Source organism: Pogona vitticeps, chromosome 2, assembly GCF_051106095.1.
Source record: "Pogona vitticeps strain Pit_001003342236 chromosome 2, PviZW2.1, whole genome shotgun sequence".
In the NCBI taxonomy this organism is placed as follows: Eukaryota; Metazoa; Chordata; class Lepidosauria; order Squamata; family Agamidae; genus Pogona; species Pogona vitticeps.
Window position 1 is genome coordinate 213,428,505 of NC_135784.1, and position 22,005 is coordinate 213,450,509.

General features: G+C 39.4%; 1 non-coding gene across 1 annotated transcript; it reads left to right on the forward strand.

Annotated features, from left to right (window-relative positions):
- The first annotated feature begins 19,328 nt into the window (after positions 1 to 19,328).
- LOC140705335 (U1 spliceosomal RNA) lies at positions 19,329 to 19,492 on the forward strand. Its single transcript, XR_012084752.1, has one exon. It is a non-coding gene; the product is annotated as a U1 spliceosomal RNA (small nuclear RNA).
- Positions 19,493 to 22,005: the final 2,513 nt, after the last annotated feature.

The window sequence follows — 22,005 nt, forward strand, 5'->3', positions numbered from 1 at the left end:
CTCACGTGGCAAGTATTTTTATCTGGTAATGTATATAAGAGAAAATTGTCTACGTTGTTCCTAGGTTTTAGTGCATTTTATCATTTGTGTGAAATATTTTGTTGAGTATGACATTGTGAGTCTCTCCAGAGAGAAGAATAGCATATAAATGAAATAAATGAATATGCCAGTAAATAAATAAATCCAATTCTATAATTCGATGAAACATACAGAAAACAAATTAAAATGAAACTGTTAAAGCAAGAATTGCCAAACAGCAGCATTAAAAAAGAAACTTCAAGCAGTATATAAAAAAATACTGTACACAGGATGAAATACTGTAACGAAAGCACCTCTTTTTAAACTAACTGCAGTTTCCAAACCATTTTCAAAGGCTGTCGTGTATATAATACATTATGGAAGTCCATTCTGGATTGCAAGGCCCTGAATCTCCAACGCCTTGCTGTTCCTGACCAGTTAGGGCTGTAGTTGGCTTGCACTGGGTGAGAAATTTGCTCTGCTATTTTTTAAATTGATGTACCCATGGCTACACCTGTGGTGTGCATATGGACGGCACATATTTTGTAATCCAGTATCCATATATTTCCAACTTTTCAATGTGCTGCATGGCGGAAGTAAAAGGTGTTCAGCAACAGGTTCTTCTTTGAAATGAGACCATAATGCATTTCTTAACAATGCAGAGGAGGCAAACATCCATTAAAATATCCACTAATAAATCTGTTAATGTGTCCCTTTAAAAAATGCACACAAATGTTTTTGTGCATTATCTTTAGGGGGGGGGGAACCTGCAAGGAATTCACGCAAAGTATAAGTGAAAGGGAGAGATTCTGTGGAAGCAATTGTGACAGATATGTCCATGTGCCTATGCCTTTCATACTGGTCTTAGCACACACACAACCATTGCAGATGTCATTTGCAGACAGACACAACCCTCTGTGGCTCATTTTGAACCTAATAACCTCAGTAGATGAATTGTCCATCAACAGGACTTTACATCTTGTCCAAAATGAGGCTAAATGTTCCTCACCCCTCTCATCTAGTTCACTGACTGGAAATCCTCTCCATTGGGAAAATGGAGGTCAATTTTTGCTTTTGGAAATATCCACAGAAGAGGCTTGTTTTTTCTCCTACCCTGCAAAAAACCAAAACCAGACCTGGATATGCAGTTGTTTGCTGGATGGTAGTTCTTCTGTGTCCTTTTTGTTTTATTTTATTTTAGAGAATAAATAAATAAATAAAGCATTTCAGAGCTTGAGACTTTAAAAATAACACACATAAATTTATGGCATTATTTTCTGGTGGCACCAAATGATTGTGATGTTGTTACACCCACAAAAGTATTCTGTCACATTATGTGTTGTATGAACATCTTGCATTGTTGTTACCTTCATATCCAAAAACTATAGGGAGATGCGATTTGGTTCTCTTTTACACCCAACTTTGATTTTGTGCTTTGAGAAAAGTAACAAACATCCAAAAGATGGAAAAAAGCAATTGGTCCCTTGCAATGCAAAATGCATAAGAAAATGGTGTAAAATCTTGGAACTTTCTGTCAAAATAAATTAAAATACCACAAAATGCTTTTAAATTTTTGAAGGTCACTGGAAAATGTTGTTTGCTAACCAAAAATATTAGGAAAAAAAGGAAAACGAAAGCATCAAGAGACAAAAATGTAGTGACACATTATATAAATATATATGTAATGTGACAGGAAGTGGGTTTGATTAATGAAAGCTCAAATTAAATATAGCAATTAGTCTTTAAGGTGCCACTGTATTTTTGTCTCTTGATGCTTTTCTTTTTCTTTTTCCTGATATTTTTGGTTAGCAAACAAGATTTTCCAGTTACCTTTAAAAATTTATATAAAAAGGTAGAGGTAAAGGTTCCCCTTGATAATTTTTGTCCAGTCATGTTCGACTCTAGGGGGCGGTGCTCATCCCCGTTTCCAAGCCATAGAGCCAGCATTTTTATCCAAAGACAATCTTCCGTGGTCACATGGCCAGTGCGACTTAGACACGGAGCGCTGTTACCTTCCCACCAAGGTGGTCCCTATTTATCTACTTGCATTTGCATGCTTTCGAACCGCTAGGTTGGCGGGAGCTGGGACAAGCAACAGGAGCTCACTCCGTCACGTGGATTCAATCTTACGACTGCTGGTCTTCTGACCCTGCAGCACAGGCTTCTGCAGTTTAGCCCACAGCGCCACCATGTCCCTAAAATTTATATATACACACACAATTTTAAATTTGTATTGACAATCCTCTCACATCTTCTGGTTTTGCAATGCAGTTGATTATATTATGAGGGGAGCAGACAGTCCTTTTCTGGTTTTAATATGGCTATTATACCGGCTGTTCTCCGTGATTCTGGTATTTCTCCACCTTCCAAGGAGTGACCATATATGACTCATATTTATACATGATCCCATGACCAGGTGGGCATACAAAGTGACAATAATTTGTTGTTTAGAGTTAGATAATCAGGCTTGAATAATGTTGATTATCAGTCTAAACGGTAACAATAGCATTATTGACACAAGTGGCAAGCAGTGGAATCAATTCACGATTTCACCTTTGGTAATGATTTTAAAAACTCTGGATCAATATTCAGTCCTTTTAAGCGAGTCTCTAATATCCATATACAGTGGTGCCCCACATAGGGACGATAATCCGTGCAGCAGAAATCATTGCTATGGGGATTCGTCACTATGTGAAAAGAACAAGCCCATAGGAATGCATTAAAACCCATTTAATGCGCTCCTGTGGGCAAAAAACTCACCTTTAAGCAAAAATTCTCCATACGGCCGGCATTTCCGCTGCCCGGTAAGTGAGGAATCGGCGCAAAAACACAGCGGGCAGGCATTTTTTTTACCGGGCAGCCATTTTGGAACCGCCGATCAGCTGTTCTAAAAACATCGCTATGCGAAAATCAGTAAGCAAAACAGCTTACCGACCATCGCAAAGCAATTTTTTCCTATCTAAATCATTGCAATGCAATTGCTTTTGCGATCGCAAAAACTTAATCGCTATGCGGATTCGTCGTTAAATGGGGTGCCCGTTAAGCGAGGCACCATTGTATATCTTTTACCTTATCTATAAGATATTCAACAAATGGGACATGGTGCTGCTGCAGGTTAAACCACAGAAGCCTCTGTGCTGCAAGGTTGGAAGAACAGCAGCCATAACATTGAATCCACGCGACGGAGTGAGCTCCCATTACTTGTCTCAGCTCCTGCCAACCTAGCAGTCCGAAAGCATGTAAACACGCAAGTAGATAAATAGGTACGGCATTCCGTGTCTAGTTGCACCTGCCACGTGACCATGGAAATTGTATACGGGCAAGTGCTGGCTCTATGGCTTGGAAACAGGGATGAGCACCGCCCTCTAGACTCGGACATGACTGGAACCTTTACCTTTATCTTACCTTCAACAACTGCTAAACAAAAAGTAACTTTGTAGCTCTTCATGATTGCTTGTTTATATTGTTACCCAAAAGTAACTAAGCACAGGTCACAGCATTACTTATAGCTAGCTGTTTCAAGCTCTGAGCCCACAGTGCAAACAGTGGGTAAGAAAATTACCCTGTAGCTTGCTGGGATTTGTCCACTCTTAAATAAGGGCTACCGTGTTTCTTCTGAAATCTACTAGAAAAACAGAATAATAATAATGTTTTCTTACTGCTGTGTCAGGATTCCTTTCCCCAGAATGACCCTCCCTCTTAGAGATATATATTGATTTATTACTTAATGTACTTTAATTTGTACCTCTCTAGTTTTGTAGGTAATATGCTACCTGAAAAGTATGGCATAGAAAGCCCATCTTGGGTGCATTACCCTTTTCAAAGTGCATCTTTGGCATTTCCTTATTGTATAAACTATTTATCCAGGAAATTGCCATTATTTCAAAGAGAGAGAGAGAGAGAGAGAGAGAGAGAGAGAGCAATTTTCCTTCTTTCCCAGACTATGTAGGGATTACATGCTCTTAAGAGTACTTTGAAAATGACAGATTTTTCCAAGGTATGTCTTAAAAGCATTTATGGAGAGTGGAGGGGGGGAAATGCTTTCAGAAGAGGGAAGGAAAAAAACCTCACTTTGATGCTGTTAAATAGATCGCCAAAATTGTTCTCTTCAGAGCATCTCTTTGGTAATCCACATCTTGTTGTTGTTGCTGTTGTTGTTGTTGTTGTCATCGTCTTTTCATTTCCATGGCTATAATTGTCCCATCTGAGATTATTATAGATAATGTAATTGTGACTGCATTAATGGCATGGTTTATGAGAACAGTGAAAAACAGAGGAGAGAAAAAGGCAGAACAAAAAGCAGCACATATGCACATAGACAAGAAATAACCCCATTAAGTAGGCCAATGTGGCTGGCTGGTGAATTTGCATCAATGATTAAATGGTTTTCACACCAGCAATTGCTTTCAGCTTCTTTGCATGAAATAAGACTGGGATCTACCGCGTTCTGTTCTGACTGCTATAATCAGAATCCCTGTACATTTAAATGGAGTTGATGAGTACTGCATTATCTATCTGAGTTGATACATTACATGACAGTCCTATCTAACAAAGTGGCCGAAGCCCAATGCAGATGACTCTAGGCCAGCTGATGTGGTGCTGAGTCCAAACTCTTCCCAGCTAAGGGATGTTGAACATTATTAAGGACTTATTGTTACTACTGTTGGCCTGAGCTAATTTTGCATTGGCACAGTAGTTGTGTCTCTGGACTGGAGGCGACTTGGATCCACTAAAGTCCTGACACGCACACACACACACCTTTGCTCTGCTCCTTGTCTCACCTTCCCCTTTTTTTGGTTCTGCCAGCAGATCTCTCTGGTGACAAAGCTTCAAGACACCACCAAAGGGAGGGGGAGCACAATTGTATTTTTTTACCAGCATAAAAATACTTCTGCTAGCAGAAGAAGCTTCTAACTATTCCAAACCATTATAATTACAGTATCATTGAGTGAGAATGGCCCTATTAGCTGTATATCAAGATCCCTGCATTTTAATAGTCTGGCAGTGGAAAACTGTTGGGATTAAGCAAATGAAATGGTAACTTCTATTCAAGCTCTGCTCTTTCCTGGGGGTGGGAGTGGCTGCAGTGACTTCAGAGAGAACCATATCATCTAATGTTAATTTACTTGTATTTCTTTGAATAAAACCTACATATCCATCCTATCCTTTGCTTGTATACCACTCTCCCCCACCCCACCATTCCACATAGAAAGCCACTGAACCCTTTCCTCCATGTATGTGTTTATTTAAGCTTTGTTTCTTGATAGACACATTTTTCGGCATGCTTGTTTCCCTTTTGAGGGACATTTGCTTCTTCTGCCTATTTTTAGCTACAGGCATTTTAGCTGCTTAAGATTTTTTTAAAAAAATGTAAGCATGGCATTGTGAATATTTTATTTCTGTGACAGACAGAAGCCTAAGCAATGTGTGGATTTCTGAGATACAGTGCATTTGTCTTTGGAGGTGCAAACTAGATAATTTCAACAAGAAATTCAAATAAAAAATAAATTTGTCTCCATCTCTACCTGTCTCCTATTTGCATATTACAAATAACTTCCTGCTATCTTATTCCAAAGGAAGTAAATCTGGTTAAGTACTGGACCTGGCACACTTGATACCTTCCACTCTTCAGAGTAGAGAGGCACACACAACAATTTGCTTTCCTAAAGTGTTATTACAGTGAGTGTTCCCTCCGAGTTTTATCATCCCCTCCTCTTTCTGAGATGCCAATCAGCTATGCATTTTTATGCCTCAACCTGTTGCAATGTAGTTAGAGGACAAGAAAGGGGTTTAAATGTGTTCGGGAAGGCTAATGGTTGTTCTGGGTTTTTCGGGCTCTTTGGCCGTGTTCTGAAGGTTGTTCTTCCTGACATTTCGCCAGTCTCTGTGGCCGGCATCTTCAGAGGACAGCACTCTGTGCTCTGGTGTAGTTGGCTTGGGAGTGCACTCCCAAGAAAGGGGTTTGTGTGCTTCATTAAATGGAGACAGAGATATTCCTCCATCCAGGAGCTCAGTTGAAGACTAAACCACCACAGAGCTGGCCTGTGTGTAAGATGTTTTCATCAGGAGACTCACATTTTACAAATTGGAGAGGTCTGCCACCATAAATGCTTAAGCAGGAAACACTAATGTGTTTTTTGAGTTGAGGGTTTAAGAGCTTCATATCATTTTATGTAATGTCTTGAAATGAGAGCCTGCTATAACATGATGAGTACTGAGCACTTTTAAATTACTATTAAAATTGCCTGAAGGCAGATCAAACATGTCTGGTGTGAGACAACTTATGACAACTTCTAAGGTAATTTCTTTCTTTCTTTCTTTCTTTCTTTCTTTCTTTCTTTCTTTCTTTCTTTCTTTCTTTCTTTCTTTCTTTCTTTCTTTCTTTCTTTCTTTTAGTGGACTAATTCTGTTATTTATGTTTAAGGTCTTCAGTAAACTCTGTGTATTATCCATGATATGCAATCATTTTCATTCTCCCCTACCAATAAAATTATGATGTTCTTGGTGTTTTGCTGCTTTGTACGTTACTTAGAACATCTGTATTTCCTGAACCATGAACCAGACCCTAGGTCAATGTCCATATCTGCAGTTTCATGAGGTTTGTGATTCAAAATTGAACCTCTAAAAAATGCATATGGAAATGTGTATCTTACAGAGAATGTGCACAGAAATATTAAGATATAAGCAGAAAATTTCTTTAACTTTGAGGAAATTGCAAAATGCATAGCATTTTTGAAAGACATGTATATATAGAAAAACCTCCAGACCATGGTCAAACAGCCTGAAAAACCTACAACAACCATCAGATCCTGGCCGTGAAAACCTTCGAGAATACAAAGTGTAATGTGTATTTTCTTTTTAAAGTCTATTTAAAAAATAAAGGTACTGAAACAAGATGGAATCAAGTCTAGCAAATGAGCTACATCAGGCTTGACTGATTCATCCCTTCCTACCCTGAATCCCAGACACAATTCCAGGCTCAGGTTCTTTTTGGAGCAGCCTGGATCAAGGACTTCAAAATCATGGCCTACATGGAGAAGGGGGCTTATAGCTTCTTGCAGGTTCTATGCCAGATTGGGTTCCAAATGGCAAATGTGTTGGAATGAACTTCTTTTTCTCACAGAAAGCTGAAACATTGGAGATCAGTTCAGTAAGAAGAGACCTCCACCTTGTGATGTGGAGGTAAAATCTTGGCCTGCAGAGGTTTGCAGCCAGACATGTTCAGGGAAGGATGTATGTGGCAAGGAAGCCTTCCTTAACATTAAGATTAAACAATTGCCTAGGCGTGATCAAGCAAAGGGCTCTACCATGAATACTGAACCTATAAACACTCAGTGGACACTCAGCAACAACAGCAGATGAATTTTTCCAAATAAGGGCCTGTCTAGATGAGTATGTAGACTGGTAGTTGGATTGCTGTTGGTACAGTTTGGTTTGAAAGAACTTGCACTCTCCACATACAGTTCCTGCCCCTTTCTGGCATAGCGAGAGAGCTCCTGCTTTGGTGGGGGGGTTATATGATTCAGAGTGCTCCTAATTATACCATTGTGTCATCTGTGCAGATCAGTATTTCACACCCAAATGGAGCTGTGGGTGGTGTTAACTGAGGATACAACCTTGTAAAATATTAGGTGGGATGTGACATTAAAAGGGAGGACAGAGAACCCCCTCTTCTATTTTCATTGTCTTATTTTTTAAAAGTAACCTAACTGATACACTGCAATAGTATGCTAGGTGGATGCACTGCTCTTTTGATATACCACTTATTTAATTAATGAAAAAAGGAGCAAATTCACTGCAGTCAGATGAAGGACATCTGTGAGAAAAGGCAGGGGAAAGGGGTAGTCGACTGCATGGGCTCTGCTCCACAAGGTAGCCCCAGCAGAGCCCTGGCTGAGAAGAAAGGCAGGAAAAAAGGGGGGAGGTTACCTCCGTTCCATCTCCCCAACCTTCACCCCAATGTTTTCCCCTCATGCTAGTATTGCCAACACAGATGTGCTCTGCTGTTGTGACTCTTTATGCGTAAACTGGGTTAACATACTTGTTAGGAAACTGGATAAATCTTACTCACAAACCAGTGACTCAAAGACTTTTGTGGAACCTTCTCACAGAAGAATGCACATCTCTACTGTGAATGAAAGGATCACTCAAGAGAGAGATAAAATAGATCTCACTGGATATAAGAACCTTTTAAGTGAACACCAGACTGCTCTAATTTCCCCTGTCTGGACAGGGCCTCGGTTGATGTTTGAGCTGTTAGGATAATGGAGTGTGGGTTTAATTTCTGTTCACGGAACATGGTGGCAATGTTTTCTTTGGGTAAGATTCAGACTTTAGTCCTGCTTACAGCAGGCCATTCAAATCAATACCTAAACCATGTCTACCCTATCTCTCACATACTTCAGAGGTTCTGCTCTAAGAAGGACTACATTTGGATCTAACCATTTGCTTTGATTGGTTTGGATTGCTCTTTTAAAACCACATTTTAGACCAAGCTTAATTTATTTCATGGTGATCAAAGAGGCTTATTGTACAGCAAAGCACATATATGAGAGATATCCCAACAAGGCAAAATACAACAATTGTAATGCTGGAGAACTATTAACTAACAGTGGTATGGTTTACCCTTCTGTAATGATATACTGCTGCTTGTCAGTTTGCTAGAGTGCATGTATAAAAGTCAGCTGAAGTAATTGAATAAATACACTGTAATCAAATCATTGTGTTACAATTACAGGTTGCTGTGTTTCAAGATGTATTTTTCCCCCCACGGACTCCTATTATACATAGTTACAGCTCACTGCCAAGAGTAATAAACCCTTTTGAAATGCTAAATTCATTTTCTTTTATTTTCCTCTCCTCACACTTTTACTTCATTTTGGAATAATATGGTTTCCTCCCCGTTTAGGAAAGTACTAAGTGGTGAAGAAGAGAAGGCAGCCAATTACGGGATTTGGAGCTCACTTTTGGTTTTAATCAAAATGTGTGGTCGCTGAGAAACCTGTTAGAAGCATATCCTTTACATGCAGTTGCACATTACCATTAATTAATGATTCATGTATTAATCCAAATCTTCAAGACAGTAAAGCTATTTTGTGCTACTGCCTGGAATAAATATCATTAGAATATAACTGATAATATATTTTCATCTAAAGGATACTTCAAAATTTAAGGGTCAGGGAGTGTTTTCCATTTCATTTTCTTTGATTGTCAGAAAACTGGGTGGGGGGTTGCAGGGTGTGTGTTTTTCTACAGAAGAAATACAGTGTTATTCCTAATTATTTGAGATTCTGAATCTGTTCTTTGATTCATAACAAGTATGCATACTTTGAAATCATAACTGAATTCTTAGCAATGAGAAGAAGTATTCAGTGTCAGCCATTTTATGATATAACAGATTAAGGGTCTGATCCGATGGCTGTAAAGGCACATATGTGATTGCACTGGAAAGGGTCACTTTGCTGAGGCAATTTCCCTTAAAGTGACTCTTTTGTCTGCCAGGGAATTGCTTCAGCCCAGCCTCCAAAATTAGCAGCCCTACAGTTGAACAAAAAAGGTCCATCTTGGGCATGGATCAGGATCTGTATGGAACACATTTTCCCACACATCATGTGATATGATCACACCCTAAGACAGCTCTGCCTCACAGCGTTCTTTCTTCAAAAGAAACTGAGTCAAAATAGAAAGAGTAAATGGAGAGACAGTGCTGGAAAAGTGGTATTTGCATGCAGAGTGATAAGACATTCAACGGAGGGTATAATATGAAAGCTTGTGCCTGGGGTTGAAGAACCTGTGGCCTACCAGATATTGTTGGACATGTTCTCCTCTTCCTAAACTATTAGATACTTTCAGCTGCTCCCCCAAGAACATTATGTGGGATACTTCACCCTCCAAATAGGTGGAAAATTCAAGGAGGTTATTCTCTTCATCCCCACAGGTTGTGATGTCTGGTAAGATGAGAATATTGACAAGAACATATGTGTTTTCTGCTTCTGCTGGAAGCGCAAGCAGATTTATTTTAGTGACTCTGCATTTAGTAATTCAGTTAAACCAATATCGCAATGTTCTGGTTCCTTGGGTTTGCACATTGTGTGATGTATTATCACTGGCAACAATGGGACTGATATCAAATTTCTGTTCTATTTGAAAGCAGTGGAAACAAGGCCAGGTTTGTATTGAAAAATAATCACAGTATGGTTCATTTCATCAACTTTTTCCTATCCTGCATCATAGCGCTAGGTCGCAGACAGGAAACAAGCATGTCAGCTGCCGTTTCTTTTCCTACTACACTGCACACAGAATAGTTCAGGAACAAGAACAGACACCTTCTTAAGAAAGTAATGTAAGTGTTGTGCCAATAAACAATATCCTAATAAGCAAACAGATGTAGGTCACTGCAGATTCTTTGCCTGACTTCCTCTTTGCAAGAAAGCCAAAGAATACACTCTTTCCCCACACACAACAATGTTGTGTGAAAACAGCTTTATTGAGCCAGAAGGAGGAAAAGGAAGAAAAACAGAAAAATTAAAAAACAAAACAAAACCAGGCCTGTCATCCTCTTCATGAGATCTTAGTAGGAGCATCTGTTCAGAACATTTTTTCCCTAACACTGGTGCTCACATTTGCAAACCAGACTTGCAAAATTTTGTCTGCTTTTCTAAAAAATTACATTGAAATGCATGGGCCTATACAGTATCCAAGAAAGAGACAAGTTGGCTAACTTGAGTGTTCTGGCTTTGACTCTGCTCTGAATACACTAATTTCAAGGTATCCCCAACACTGAACGTTTATGTCCCTGTAATGGGAAGAGACTGAATCTATGGGACATGTTTTGTTACACTGTTCATTTTATCAAGACCTGCAAAGATCTTTTCTACTGTCCACTCTACAGAAATTTCCTGGGAGAAATACAAATTTCTATATAATTTTGCTGCTTTCAGACAAAGTCCCAGAGATTACAAATGGCTAAATATTGTGCTGCTGTAATATCATACAGCAGCCGCCTATCCTTGTGAGGCTGCTGGTTGCCCTGGCCTAACATTATGATAGTGAACCTTCAATGACGCAATAATGGCTTTTGGTCTATGTTTAATCTATGTTTGTTTACTACATTATTAAATGTTTTAAAGGAAGATGTTAACATGGAAGGTAATGTTTTAGAATGGATCACCTGTTTTTAGAGGCTATGGAAATTATATTTTAATTGCAATATATATTAATTGTAATATATTGCTGATCTTTGACCATAAATAAATGATTGATTGATTGCTCTACGTGGTGCTCAGCTAGGATGGAAAAGAAATTTCTGTAAGCAAAGGTCCCACCACCAAATTTGTCCCATCAAATTTCCAATGGAAGTATCAATTGTTTTTCAGTTTCCTGTCATTGAAGAAAACTGGTAGTCATCTTTTTTTACTGTCTCACAAACAATGTCAAACTAAATTAAAAAGGTATAAATTTAAAATGTATACAAATAGGAAAAAATGTATAAATAATCTAGATTTTAGGGAAAGTGTGTACTCAAATAGTCATGAGGTTCTATATGGAAAGGTCCCATTTTTGAAGCAGGAACTGTCCTGCAAAATTTAGAGTAGTGGAAAACAAAACAATACAAAACCCAAAGGAGCATCAAGGCTCAAAACATATTCAAATTTCCCCCCAATCTAACCAACTTTCTAGCTACAGTATAGGCTTTCAGTGACATTGTCACCTGAATTGCTATAAATAATCTTCCTGAATTTCAGCCACTTCTCCCATAGCTTTTTAAAAAATTGCTGGACAAAAACATTCTCAGCAAACCTATTGAATGTTGCCAGTACAGTACTCTTTTGTCTCAGCCTATGTTCCATGCCCTTCAGTGGCGAATCATAATGTTAAGATACAGAAAAAAGTGAGATACTGTGCTTGTCAATAGACTGGCCCTATATGGGGAAGGGGGCAGTGGAATTCCAGGAAATATAAGACATGGACATTAAACCCTAACCTTAGCTATAACTCGAACCCTAATATGAACCCTAAAGACATTGGAATTCTCATGGAGTCAGAAAATGCCCCCCCCACCTGCCAGCTCAAAGCAATTGTTTCATTGTTTCTCTAGGCAATGAGTAACAGAATAATAACAGTACTTACTATTTATATAGATCTTTAGGTAACAGCTGAAAGACTGTACTATAAAATATATATGGTTATCCAAAGCGTAGCCCTCTGTATCTGAATGTCCTTGCTTTCCCTAGTATCTGCTGTCTGGTCCATATGCTACAGTAGTAAGAATGAAAGCAAATACTTCAGAAGAAAATATTGTGGTGGTGGTGGTGATGATGATGATGATAAGCTGACCTGAAAGCAATAGTATGAAGTTTGGATTCCATCATATGAACTGGGCCTATCCCACTGATTGTAGAAAATGCAGGATTTCAGTGACCGTAAACAACATTTGACATATTTTTTTTGGGGGGGGGGGTATCAGAAGTAGATACATTGAGATGGAAGAAGTCTACTGAATAGGGTTGCCAAGCTGCAACTCAGAGATCTCTCCCTCCTGGTTAACTTTAAATCCCTTAAGATCCACACTGGATTTGTGTGGAAATGGAACCAAGAAAGCCTCTTGAAAAATTGCAATGAGATAATTTATCATACCAGTTGGGCAAGTTCAGCTGAGGGATCATTGGTGAAAACTACATAAATAGCCTGGTGGCTCACATCTGACCACATCATGTGTTGCCCACTCCAGAAAAAGGGGAAAGGATCAGTGGGAGAAGTCCCAGCTCATGGGAGCAATTATATTGTAGCAGCATAACGTTCATGTTAAGCATGGATAGTTGAGTGAGCTATAGTATATGGCTACAGAGCCAGAGACTGGGAGAACCATTCTGTAGCTTTAAGCTATCTTCACAGTCCCAGGACACCTCCAGGAGAAGAGAATAGTAAACCATTCCTGAGTACTCTCTACCTAGAAATACTCTGGAAAGGGTTAGAATTGGTCAGAATTTATATGACGGCATGCAGTTACTAAGCATGTCTGAAATTAGTGGGCATGTGCCAAAGTATCTAACATTCAAAGGGTACCGTGATAACCCCTGGAAGCCCCTTGTCCCAACTATTCCCATCCTTTCAATTGCTGACTCTTCACTTGCCTCTTCCCATCACAGAAGCCACAACAAACGCAAGGAAAGGAACCGGAGCCTCTACTTGACTTCTGGGATACATTCAAGAATGAGGTGTCCATGGCGAGGGCATTTTGCTTACTATGCCCCCAAAATCCAGAGTCTTCACTGTTTTTGGAATTCTGAGAAAGAGAGTTCTAGAAAATATATCACCAAGCACTTAGTATAAAGATGGTAAATTTTCCTCAGAGACATGCCCAAAGGTCTATTTAATCAAACAAAGTCCAGCTCTCCTCTGTGCAATGTTTCTATAAGATAGTGTGCGGTTACATTCTTCCTCAGCTGATTCCCCTCTTCCTAAAAATTGATAACGGTAAGCAGGGCAGAACTTCAAAATGTTTATTTTGAACTAAACTCTGCTCTTTCTGAGATTATTGTTGCTCTAGGGTATTTTTTAATGCCTCAGTGTTAACTAATCTTTAGAATGCTGTAAAGACAAGAACCAGCCAGTTGGGCTTACACACTCCAGACCTTGATCCAGGATCAACTCAAATCTTTTGGCTGCCTAAGGCAGACCAGCAAAAGGCACTTCCCTCATGTCAGTTAGATAAAAAACCTAGGGCAGTCAAATTATTTTGTTATCTGAGTCAGGAAATCTCAGGAAATCTTAATAGCAGCAAAAATACAGTATGTAAATTCAAATAAATTCAATAGCTATCGCTGGTTTTTCATGACACCCACAATCTGCCACGTAAGATGTCTTACTTCCCTTGATTTAATGTTTGGACCTTCCCTGGCTTGATCACATTTACACATGGAGTCAGGCAAAATTAAGCCATCCAATTCTCAGTAACTTTCTGTTGGATTTTGCTCTTTCTCTTGAATTGTGCTGCCTCTTCACTCTGTGCTGTACAAGCACTACTACACATGCTATACAAAACTACTTTTGTGCAGCCATATTTTGAACTGGACCATCATGAAAGATATAGCAATATTGCCTCCATCTACTGACTTACTGAAAGCTAATGTGGTGTGGTAGATAGAGTGACGGACTAGGACGTAAGAGACCTGGGATTAAATCCATGCTCACCCATGGAAACTCACCAGAGGGGTGACAATGGTAAATTACTCCTCAAACATCTCATGTACCTTAAAAGCCCTCGTTAAGATTTTAAGTCAGAAACAACTTGATGGCACATCACACACACACACACACACACACACACACACACACACACACACATATATTAACACTAACACTAATTCACTGCAATATGAAATAAGCTAGGTGGGAAGTTAATATGTCCATCTAGATGTTGTCTTATGCTGAATAGCCCCAACTTCTGTTGATGATGTGTATTTCAGCTATGACCCACTGCCTCTCTTTTGCCACCTGAGATGGAAGAAGCCATGATACATTCCCCCCTCACTGCAGGTACCCACCCAGTCACACTTATGGTAGCTAAAGTTACAGAAGTAATTTTGGGACCTGAGGCAGAAACATCTGACAAACAAGAATACTGTAACAAAAGTTTAAAAACTACTGTAATTCTTTGCTGCTCTGAGTACTTGCTTCACTCTGCCCAATGATACCTGTGATGTTTACCATGTGGCCCCTGCTTGTTTCACCAAACAACTAGCTCACGTTATGTATCCCACCACATCCTTTACCACGCTGCCACCAGTTGCTGTCTTTACCAACTATGTTTCCTGTGAAAGACTGAGGTCCATTCAATACTTAACTTTGAAATAAAAACAGATTTATTGGTTACAAGTTGTTTCAGGAATAATTCTTAAGCACATTTTTGAAGTTACACAAAGTGTTCAGTATTTTCCTTTAACCTCTTCTATACTTAACTAATACAAATAACCCTCTGATTGTTCACTCCCTAAACTCTCTCTTTGCCTCAAAACACAAACCTTCTCTTCAAACCTCTCTTCTCTGTCTCTTCCCTATCTACTCCACACTCTGCTACAGCCCCCCTTTTATATAGCCGGCTCCACCTCCCAACAGCTTCCTTCATGCAAATACACTGCTGAATATGCATGACAGGGTGGCCGCTACAATACCCTAAGACAAAAAACTTTCAGGAAGCTGGAGAATCATCAAGAGGTTATCTTGCTGTGCTGAGATAGCTGCCTCAGCTGAGGAACAAGCCATTGGTGAGATTTCATCAGTTCCCTTGACTGTGCTATGAAGAATGTGAGGAAACTGTAGAAATTAACTTTCATTTATAGTCAAGAGCCTGGTCTGAAGTAGGGATCCTTGGATGTACAAATGAAGTCTAGATTTGCACATTTATTGTATTTGCTGTAGTACTGTCAAGTTAAATCCATAAATCTCAGAAATAATTGTGGCACTCCATATTAGATGTAGGATAATGCAGTGACATACTGAGCTGATCAATTCTTTTGCTTGTTTCTGACCTTCCCCAGTATTACACTTGCCTCTGTCCCATTATTTTTTACAGTATTGAACCAGCATTACTGAAGGGAATTGCTGTCTCTGAAAGGTATAATAGCCAACCATTTATTTTTGAAAATTATGTATATACACTTGTGTTAATTTTAAACCACATGCTATTTATATTTTGCATTACTGGCAATGGCAATGTAATTATGCTGCAGAGTAATACCTGAGCAGTTGACAGCAGTGTCTAAGATGGTACACAGTGATCACACTTTGATTAAATAAATATCTCTTCCAGAAAACAACTGTCTCACTGTATTCAATACTGAAAAGCAGGCAGTGTGTAAACATGCCACTAGTCATATTGAATATAGTCATGAAGTATGTCACAAGCTTGTACAAATTCAATTTGGAAATTATATTTTATTACATGGTTCCTATCATATTTATTCAATTAGTATCAAAGTTACAATTAGGCTTTCTTTTTACTCAATTAAAATGTTCTGATATGATTATAGCACTGTCTACTTTCAGAGAAAACATAATTTTAGTTTTCAGATTATGTGGCATACTATTGAGATGGTATAACTCAGTGACTTCACCTTTTTCTGAGGTGAAGTAAGTGCATGTCCTGGATTGCAGAGTGAATAAAACATTACAAAAGTCACTCACTGTTCCTCTAAAATAAGTGGTTAGCATGTTGGACTGTTGTCTAGTGTGCCTTTTAAAGACAGCCTTGAATCAACTACACAGGCTTCCCCTTCTGCTTCCATGCTCAGTTCAAGATGTTTTTTGTGATGTATAAAACAGTATATCTGAAAGACCACCTCCTCTCATATGTCCCTGTCTGGAATCTGAGATCCATAATGGAGGTCCTACCGGTATTGCCAACTAATCACCCCAAGAGGCAAGGTTAGTGAGTAAATGAGACATGAGTTTCCTCTTGGCTATGGAATTCTCTCACAAAGGAAGTCATCTTTGTTCAGCTTCTAACATGCAGCCAAAACTTCATTTTTCCAATCCTGGTCTCCAGGATTGGCTATTGGAGAATATTTTAAATATTTTAACATATTTAAATACTTTTAAATATTTTTGCTCTCATTTTATTTTATTTTTAAAAGAACATTTTAACTTGTGTCTGTCTATTGTAAATCAGTTTGGGAGCCATGATGGGCAGGAAAGAGATAAATAAATCAAATGGATGGATGGACGGACGGACGGATGGAGGGATGGACGGATGGACGGACGGACGGAAGGAAGGAAGGAAGGAATATTCAAAGTGAATTCTAACTAAAAGAAGATGTCTTACATTGACCTTGAGTTCTGGGGGCATGGCTGTTCATTACGCAATACACTGGGTATGACAAGAGGAGCAAATGAGATGAGAACCATTATTCCTGCACGATGAAAGTATAATGTCATAGATTAACATTACTGTTATCAAAATGAAAACAAGCAGTACATAATAGGAGTACATAATAGGACTTAAAAAGACAAAGAGGATATATTCTGCAAGGGAGGTGTAGTGTTTTCTATATGTATTGAAGTGAAAAATATGAAGATAAAATACATGACACATTAAAACATTCTAGAGATCAACTTTATGTCTTGCCTGTAGAACATGCAGAACATTTCTGTTTCATGAGAACCAAAGAAGACCTTTTTCCCAGTGGGACATTAAATTACAACTGGAGCAAGCCCAAACAGCTGCTACTGGAACATCTTTTAAGCACAGCAAGTCATCCCAACTGGAGTTCACTTGGGGCCATGAATACAAAGAGTGCATATGCTTTGCTTCACATGTGGAAGTATCTATTATGCCTATTGATCTGATCATATTAAATTAGGTTTGTTATTTTCCCTCACTTCATTTCTTTTACACATTTTGTGAAAATAACCTTCTGTCTCATTTTGTTCTAAAGAAGTATAATTCAGTTTAATTAACCTGAAAACAGCAAAATGTATTTTTGGATAATTTTTGTTTCTTAAATGTTTGTTTACTGTGGTTGGTATCTACAAGATTTAAGAACCTAATGGCTAAGGATGTGCACAGGAAAAAAAATTCATACTTCTTTCATTTCATTTTCTTCTGGCAATGCCTTTTTCATTTTTTTTGTGTTTTTCATTAGCAGGCCCTTTTATTTTACATTCTTTTCGTTTGTTGCATTTCAGGTTTTCTGCTCATGTTCCTGGTACCAAAAAAGTCCTAAAGGACTCTTTTAAAATAGTTTTAAAAAACCAACAAAAGAAAAAAAAACAAAAGAAATACGCAAGGCAAAGTGAATCAATCTATTCCAAAAGCAGGCAACAGTACGACCAACAACAACAATGACCCCACAGTTCAGTGGAATACTGGCACAGTCAGAAAGTCCTCCCTGCTGGCCCACCCACCCCCTCACACAGAAGCAAGCAAAACACTCCAACTACCAAAATATACATCTTTAAGAGAATAAACATGCAATAAATTAATCACTTAACAACCTTTTAAAAGACTATTAAACTGAGAAAGCCCTTCCTCACACACTGAGGGGGAAATGACAAAACAAAAAGAAAAACCGAACACATATAGTGCTCTCTCCCAAAAGCCAAAAAAAGCAGGTAGGGAAATAAAGGCAAAAACAAGATCTAGTTACTAAAATATTTCCACCCTCCCCCCCCCATTTGATGTTTTCTGTTTTTCCGTTCTTTGAGTCCAGCAGGCACCAGCAGGTAGGGCAGACAGCTAACAGCTACAATGTTTGAAACAAAAGGGGATGGGAAACATCACCCAGAAAATCAAGAAAAAAGGAAAGTATCTAAGATGGAGGCACAGGCTAGCAGATAGGCAGCACAATCCCAAATGGAGGGTGTCAGGAGCATGGTCAGCAGCATGCAGCAATCCCTCCCAGAAGGAATAACTGGACCATTCCAGGCCCTTTTACAGATTCAGATTTCCTTCTCTCCCCTTAATGTTCTGGTTGGCTGCTGACAGCAGCCATCAAGACAACATTGAATGAAGAATTTTCCAGACAATTTTCCAGGAAGATTATAAGGTGAAAGAAAAGTTTGAAATATGAAGGGTGAAAGAAAGATTAAATGAAAACATAGAGAAATGTAAAATATCCGTGTACCCCTCTTTTGTTAATATGAATTACCGTATTTTTCACTCCATAAGACACACCTGACCTTAAGACGCACCTAATTTTTAGAGGAGGAAAACAGGAAAAAAATTTTTGAATCAAATAGTGTAATAAAATATTTAATAAACTATAACAAATGGAGCACCTTTTCACCTAAGCACGGTTTAACCCCAAACAAGCAGCTTTTAAAGCAAAACTAGCAGCTTTTAAAGCAAGCATACACATTTCTCCACAAGCAGGTTTCAACTCAAATGGAGCACGTTTTCACCCAAGCACGGCTTAACCCAAAACAAGCAGTTTTTAAACTAAATTTTACATTTTAAAATGACAGTGCCAGACAGTCCCAGGTCTCTCTCCCAGCTCTTTAACTGCTTGGATGAGCGAGGAAGCAGAGAAGCAGCCTCTTTGTTAACTGAAAGTTTGAATTTCCTGTTTTCCCTGCCTTCCCCGCACATTAGGTATGCTAATATCTGTGCACTAGAGGATTGTGGGAGGAACATCCGGCCCCTGATGGGGGTCCTGCGTGGCACCCCAAAACACTGAGGACCTCTCTTGGCCTCTGGTGGGACTGGGGCTGTGCAGCCCTGTTCTGAGTGGGAGGTGCAGCCAGGGGGCTCACCATGCCTTGGCGGGGCAGGGCACAGAAGGGGGCAGGAACTGCAGGGGCCACTCCAATTCATACTTACCTGGCAGTGGAAATACCATGATCATGAAAGTGGTTTTTCTAGGGTGAGGCTCATCCATTGCACTTTGGGTATGCTGGTCCCTGTGATTTCCCCAAATGTGAGAAAATCAACTACATAATTTGTGGTAGTGGGGGACTGCATTTGTGCTTTCCCCTGGTCTTTCTAGAATCACTCTTTCCCCTTCAGTCCTTGGCTGTTTTCATCACCCTCTGCCATTTAAATTTACTGCCATAGGCCTGTTGGCCCTGCTGGCTTTCCAGGCGGGCTCCAGGAGGCAGATCCTGGAATGCCAGCAGCACAGATGGCAGAGTGGCAAGGTGCAATGTGGCTACTATGGCGAGCAGCCTCTGGTGCTAGATCAGAGGCCTTCCAGCACAGCGGTGGGAGGCTTCTGGGTGGTAGTGGCTGAACCCTTTTTTTACAGTATTTGCTCCATAAAACGCACATACTTTCCCCCACACACACACACACACATACTTTTTTGGGGGGGGAAACTGCATTTTATGGAGCAAAAAATACGGTATTAATATCTAAGTTGCCCTTTTCATGGAATAAACAAAATAACACAAAACTGGAAAATGATTCTCTTTCTTGCTTTTTTCTTTCATGTAAACACAAAAGGCTACTAATCACTATATTTCATAGAAGGGGACCTTGTTGGCGTCTTGGCTTCCCTTCACACTTGGATTGCAAGCTAATGAATGATTTAAAAATTGAATAGAAACAATCAGTGGCACCTTAAATTCTTCTTAAAAAAAAAAAAAGGCACAAGCTTTTGGGGAGTGTAGCCTACATCTTCAGATAGACTGGGTGTTGTTAGAGTAAAATTTGTACAAAAATTAAGAAGGGAAAGGAATATTAAATATAATGGAAGGCCAGCAGGTCTCTGAGAGAGATAATCTTAGTGGTCACTCAGGGTTATTAACAGTTCTAGGGATAACAGACCATTGTAGTAGGGTGCCACCAAGTCAGTTCTGACTTGCAGCAACCTATGAATTAATTAACTCTTTAGCAGATAGCATCCACAGTCTTTTGGGTTGGGCTTATCACACATCTTGGAATGCTGTGAGAAGGAGCTATACTGTGATACGTCTGTGGGAGAAAAGGAAGAACTTATGGTTGTTGTTTAGGCTTGAAAGAGAGAGTGAGTGTGAGAGAATGAGAAGTTAAATGGTGTAATATAAAAGTTGATGGAGGCAGTTGAGAGAGTTCAGGGAAAGGTTAGAAAGAATGCACTTGCAACAGAAACTAAATGTTTGACTGCCAACCAGCCTAGAATTTTTTGTCCTGTGTTGAAGCCTTGAAAATAAAGTTTGGCTGTGTTTCAATCATTACTTGAATCTACTTGGTCATAGGAGCTATTGGATTTCAGCTATGCACAAACAGAGCATGCCTCCTTGACAGGCTGGATTTGATGATCCATAGGGTCCCTTCCAGCTCTGCATTTCCAAAATGAGTAGGAGTAGTAGCAGGAGCAGCAGCGGTGGTGGTGGCGGCGACAGCAGCAGTCGTTGTTGTTAGTTTTTAAGTCATGTTCAACTCTTCGTGACCTCATAAACCAGAGCACGCCAGGCCCTCCTGTCTTCCACTGCGTCCCAAAGTTGGGTCAAATTCATGTTGGTCGCTTCAATGACACTGTCCAACCATCTCATTCTTGGTCGTCCCCTTCTCCTCTTGCCTTCACACTTTCCCAACATCAGGGTCTTTTCCAGGGAGTCTTCTCTTCTCATCAGATGGCCAAAGTATTGGAGCCTCAACTTCAGGATCTGTCCTTCCAATGAGCACTCGGGGCTGATTTCCTTTAGAATTGATAGGTTTGTTCTCTTTGCAGTCCAGGGGACTCTCAAGAGTCTCCTCCAGCACCATAATTCAAAAGCATCCATTTTTCGGCAGTCAGCTTTCTTTATGGTCCAGCTCTCACTTCCATACATCACTACAGGGAAAACCATAGCTTTGACTCTGCTGACCTTTGTCAGGAAGGTGAAGTCCCTGCTTTTTAAGATGCTGTCTAAGTTTCTCATTGCTTTCCTCCCAAGAAGCAGGTGTCTTTTAATTTCGTGGCTCCTGTCTGGAACTGTTTTTCTGGAACTCTCTGGCTTTCTCCATAATCTAGCACATGTTAGCAATTTGGTCTCGAGTTCCTCTGCCCCTTCAAAATCCAGCTTGTACTTCTGGGAGTTCTTGGTCCAGCAGTAGTAGTAATAGCATATAAAAACACATATAATACTATTTTTGATGGGACTTTCTTCTTTAGAAGTCCTGAGTCAGATTCTAGAATTAAAAAGTAAATTTCCTGGCAAAGAAATGGGGACATGTGATAACAATCTCCATAAGGTTCTATCATTAATAGCCTTGTTCAAATTTACCAGCTAATGCCTAAGGCTTCCTATTTTGAATTAATGCATGTCTCATTACGTTTTTTTCTCCTACTACCTTCAACTTTTTCTAAGATAACTGTATTTTCCGGTTAGTTTTTTCATGGTATGAGAAACATGATAAAGTACGATAACCTTAGTTTAGTCATTTTAGCTTTTAGTGAGAATTCAAGCTCCATTTCTTCTATAACCAATTTAATTTTGTCCAGATTTCACAATTTTTAGCCCTCAGAATACTGGAGCAAATTTCAGCGCTATGTCGAGGTGTGCTAAGCAACTGAAATCTGCATCTCA